Raw genomic sequence first — 5508 nt, 5'->3', positions numbered from 1 at the left:
CACATGGGGAGACCCAGGCCAGGGAGTGGGACAGAAAACCAGAATTCCTGGAGAACACATGGGCTCAGGTGGACACATTCTGCTGGAACAACTATGAGACTGTTGTCCTGTCCCCCAGCCTGGGCAGCCCCGGGATATCCAAATCCTCATGGATATTCCCTGAACCCCACATTCACCCCCAAATGCACAGTAAAATGGTGCAGCTTTAGATCTCTTTGTTTAATTTATTTTACCTCAGCTTTGGTTGTTGTGACAAGGTGAAGAAGGAAATCATTTAGGTTGGAAAAGACCTCCAAGATCATCCATCATTTCTTGATGCCGCCAGAAGAAACAATTACACAGCAGGTAACAGTTTATAGGGTGTAACATTAATAAATCAGCTCTTCCCAATGAATTTCTGATGTCAGTCTGAGTCCTGATGGATGTTCCTGCTCCTGTGTTTGTCCAGGTGGCCACAGGGAATCAGGAGGACATGGAAGCCACCAGCCAGGTGCCTTCCCAACCTGAGTATGTTGGTTTTGCTTAGCCCAGAACATCAGCAAGCTATCTTTAGCATCTAGGGGAAACTCAAACTCTTCAAAAGCTGTTGTGGTAGGCCTGAAGAAGTGGCTGAAGGGTTGGGAGAAAACTCACCCCTGTGTTCATGAGTTGGTTTTGCTTAGCCCAGATTTTGCTAGTGGGTGGGGAGGAGCACAAAAATGGCTCCTGTGTGTCCTGGGTGAATGTTCTAGAAGTTTTCACCATGTCCAGCAGAGCCAATCTGTGATGGCTCTGAAGATGATGGACATGCTGCTGGCCAAGTCTGGGCCAATTAGAGATGTTGGTTACACCTCTGGGATATCATATTTAAGAAGAAATCAAAACAATGTGAGCAAGCAATTCTTTTTAAACAGAAGATGAGGAGGAGGTGAGAATATGTGAGGGAAAACAACATGGAGACACCAAGGTCAGTGGAGAAGGTGGGGGAGGAGGTGCTCCAGGCACCAGAGCTGAAAATCCTCTGCTGGCCGTGGTGAGGACCATGGGGAAGCAGGTTGTCCCCCTGCAGCCCATGGGGTCCACGAGGGGTGCAGAGATCCACCCACAGCCCATGGGGAGGTGCTCACGCTAGAGGAGCAGGTGGATGCCTGGAGGAAGCTGTGATCCAGTGGGAGTCCCAGTGCAGGGAAAGGCCTTGTTCCTTGGGATGGAAACAGCCTGGCCTGGGCTCAGAGCTCTGAACCCTGTGGACAAGAACTCATGGGGCAGCAGATTCCAGCAGCTGCTGCTTGAGAGATTGGACCCACGGCAAAGAAGTTTGCAGAGGACTGTCTCCAGTGGGAGGGACCCATGGCTAAGTAGAGGACTCCTCTCCCTGAAAAGCAGAAGAAATTTTGGTCGTGGACTGACCAAAAAACCCATACCCTGCCCACCACAACCCCCTGTGCTATTGGTGGGAAAGAGGGAGGGGGGTGGGCAGAGAAACAGTGTATTAAAAGCTTGTGTTTAGTTCTCATTTGCCTCCTCTGACTCTGTTCAGGGTTAGGTACCAATAAATCACTTTGCAACTTTAAGTTCTCAGCCTGTTTTACCCTTCACTGCATCCTGCCCAGGTCATTATCTCGACTCATGAGCCCTGTGTGTGTGTGTGTCAGGGTTTTTTTTTCCCCTCCCCTCTGCACAGCTGCAGCAGGGGTGAGAAGAGAAAGCAGATTTTGTAGGTGCCTGGCATTTGGTCAGGGTCAAACCAAAACACCGGGTCACTGGCAGTGTGGGTCACCAGGGCTCTTCCCAATGAGGGTCCTACAATGGGGGATGAATACGGAGCAGTGCATGAAGCTCTTCCCCCACTCGGGATACTCGCAGGGCTTCCCTTACCGGTGCATCCGTTGGTGTCTGGTCAAGTGAGAGCTCCTGGAGAAGCTCTTCCCACACTCGGGACACTCATAGGGTCTCTCCCCTGTGTGGATGCGCCAGTGCCTGATGAGGTGGGAGTCGCGCTTGAAGCCTTTCCTGCAGTCAGGGCAGCGAAAAGGCCTCTCGTCTGTGTGAATCTGCTCATGGATGAGAAGATTGGTGGTGGTCTGAAACCTCTTCCTGCACTTGGAACACTCATAGGGCCTCTCCCCAGTGTGGATCCTCTTGTGACAGATCAGGTGGGAGCTCTGGCAGAAGCTCTTCCCACATTCCCCACACTCGTAGGGCTTCTCCCCGGTGTGGATGCACCGGTGCCTGATGAGGGTGGAGTTTTGCTTGAAGCCCTTCTGGCACTCAGCGCAGCGGAAGGGCCTCTCCTCTGTGTGAATCCGCTGGTGCAGGAGGAGAGCTGAGCTGGTGTGAAACCTCTTGCCACACTCGGAACACTCATAGGGCCTCTCCCCTCTGTGGATCCTCTTGTGACGGTTCAGGGTGGAGCTGTGTCTGAAGCTCTTCCCACATTCCCCACACCCATAGGGCTTCTCCCCAGTGTGGCTCCGCTGGTGGTCCATAAGCTGGGAGATCTTTCTGAAGCTCTTCCCACATTCCCCACACTCGTAGGGCTTCTCAGTCTCATGAAGCTTCTCAGGAATCTCCAGCTCTGAACTCCGGCTGAAGCTTTTGCCAACTTCCTGGCACAGGGTGGGTCTTTGCTCTTCAGAGCACCCTGGGCTGGGTTTGCAGCCCCTCCTTGTGCAGCATCTCTGGGGCTTTTCCTCTCTGTTGGATTCCTGGGTCATGGAGCTGCTCAAAGTGGCATCTTCCATGATGTTCTGCCGTAAGGACTTGTCCTCCCTGGTCTCTCTCCTCAGATGGTTGTCTGGGGAAGGAAGGACAAGGAGAGGATTTGGGATTTGCCTCCATGCCAGAGGGAAGGGGAAGGAGATCCCCCCAGTCCATCCCTACCAGGACAGAGTCCGCAGCAGGGGTGTCCTGCAGCCAGGGGCAATGCTGGGCTGGGAGATGGAGGAGAAGAGAGCAGGAAAGGGGCAGTGACTTCCTCCTCACCTGCCTGGCTGCCCTGGGGCATCTTCCTCTTCCTCACAGCCTCCTCCTCCATCTGGCCGTTTTGGGAATCGGAAATCCTCGTTTCGGTAAAAAAAAGGTGTGAGTGCCTTGGGTTGGGGGTTCCTCCTGCCCAAGTCTATCTCTAGAAGTCACTGGCTGTTTTGTGTCTATAAAATCCTCTTAAAATAAGAATGAATTCAGAAAAAGCCTCCCACGAGTTTCCCCTTTCCAGTCTCCTGTCTTTGGGGTTCTGGGGTTCCCCATTCTCAAAGCTGCTGGGGCTCCCATGGGTCCTGGGGATCCCCCTTCTCCTGGGTCCTGATTAGGGATGCTGTGGGGTTTCAGTGCTCCCAGCGGTCCCTTCTTCCCTGATTGTGCTTTGGCTCCAAGGGCTCCCAGGGTCCCCCTCTTCAGGCTCCCCCAACTCCAGGCACTCAGGGCTTCCCCCTCTCCCCATCAACTCTTTCAGTGTCACAGTGTCCCAGCCCTGCCTCATCTCCAGCCTCCCCCCCCTCTTCAGGCTGCCAGGGCTCCCCCAGCTCCGGTATTGCCCCTCTCTGCTCTCTCCACTTGGGGAGTACAATGTTCCACCCTCCCAGCTCTCTCACAGATCCCCAAAACTGATGTCCTGTCCTGATGATAGCAGGCAATTCCCAAATGGATCCCCCAATATTCCACCAAAGGTGCATTTATGGCTCAGCTTTGGAGTCCTGCAAGATCCAAACCTCCCCTTTGGCCCAAAAAATCCCTGCCAGGGACATGCAAAGATATCTGGCACTCACTTCCAGAATCTGCAAGTTCCAAACACCCCTCAAAAACTAACACCCTCCCAGAGACCCTCTGATAGCTTTGGGGTGAGCTCCCCCTCCCTGGTCACCTGTGGAATGCAGGGGGGGCAATGATCCGAGAGCCAGGGGTGCTGCAGACACAGTGGGTGGTGAAACCTCATGGTTCTTCTGCTCCTCCTTTTCCTGCTCCTCCTCCTCCTCTCTCCCTCCTCTTCCTCCTGCTCCTCCTCTGCTCCCACCCCAGAACCCCATTCCCCTCCCTCCTCTGCCCCATGGCTGGTGCAGCACTGGCTGCTGGGTGGGGGGAACCCCCCGATCAGCCCCAGGGATGGACAGGGGGCTTGGGGACCCCCAGTGCAGATCCACCTCCCCCAGAGCCCCAGGGAATTGCTCTGGGGATCCAGTGCTGGGGGACAGGGCTGGACCCCCATGGAACTGCCCTGCTTCCGTGCCAACCCCACCTTTCCCTCCCCTCTCCTCCCCTTTCCCATCCTTCTCCCAATCCACAGACCCCTCCCAATTCAATTTCTTTTTCCCATCCCCCTCCCGCTCTCTTTGGGGTCCCAGCACCCTCTTTTCCTCCCCACTTCTCCCCCTTTCACCATCGTCCCCTCAATCCCCAACCCCTCCTTCCCTATGATTGGTTTTGGGGGTTCCAGGCCCCTCCTGCCCACTCTGGGGGTCCCAATCCCCATCTCGCTCCATTTGGGCTCCCAGCCCCCCTTCTCACCACGCCCCCCGCTCACCCCGCGGCCGGGGGGACTCCCAGCGCCACCAGTGCCACCAGTAGGGCCCCAGCTGCCCCCACACGCTCTTGCCGTGCCCAGCGCCGGTTTTGCAGGTGCCCAGAGCCCCAAAGCAGCCCCAAGCGCTCTGCCCTGGGGGGTCCCCAAAGCGGCCCCGCCCCGCGCGGCACTGGCAGCACCAGTCCGGAGCAGTGCGCAGCGCGGGCGGGCGGCATCAGCCGTGCCGGGCAGGGCCGGGCAATGCCCGCGGGGCTCCCCCCGCACTCGGCCCCCAGTTGCTGGGACAGCAAGGGGGGCCCGGCCTGGGCGCCCCACACCTCCCCCCTCCCCAAATTCTGCTCCCGGGGGCGCTGGGGGCGAGGGGGGGCGCAGGTGGGGTCCAGAGGTGCCGGAGCCACGTGTCCCCCCGCTGCCAGTGCCACCCCCGAAGGATCAGGGGTACCCCAAAACTCCCTCACAGCTGCCGGATACCCCTCAAGCCCCTAAGGAGTGGGGTCCCCCCGGCTTCATCACCCCTAACCTTCGGCTGCCTCATCCCAGGCCCCATCCCACCCATCCCCCTCCCCCAGACTTCATCCCACACCCCAATCCACATCCCACCCTTCCCAGGCCTCATCCCATCCCTCCCGGCAGACGCCACCGGGACCCTCGAAATCTGTCGTCTAGGGGACTCCCCAGTATTCCCCCAAGGGGCATTTGCGACTCATATTTGGAGTCCTGCAAGATCCAAACATCCGCCCCAGTCCCCTCCCCCCACCACCCGCCCAACCCTCCCAGGAGCAACCAAAAATATTTGGGGCTCCGTTCTGAAGTCCTGCAAGGTCCAAAAATCCCCCCAGCCTCCCAAAAAGAAGCCCAGGCACCGCCCAAGGTATTTGGGCCGAGCTCCCCCTGCCCGCTCACCTCCGGGATGTCCCGGGGGGCGATGCTCCCGGGCCGAGGGTTGCAGACACAAAGAACAATAGACACACGTGGTGATGCCTTCTCCTCCTTCTCGTGCTGCTCCTCCC

The sequence above is a fragment of the Lichenostomus cassidix genome, unplaced genomic scaffold (genome assembly GCF_008360975.1).
Source record: "Lichenostomus cassidix isolate B80296 unplaced genomic scaffold, HeHo_3.0 HiC_scaffold_43, whole genome shotgun sequence".
NCBI lineage: Eukaryota > Metazoa > Chordata > Aves > Passeriformes > Meliphagidae > Lichenostomus > Lichenostomus cassidix.
Note: the sequence above shows the minus strand (reverse complement) of the source record.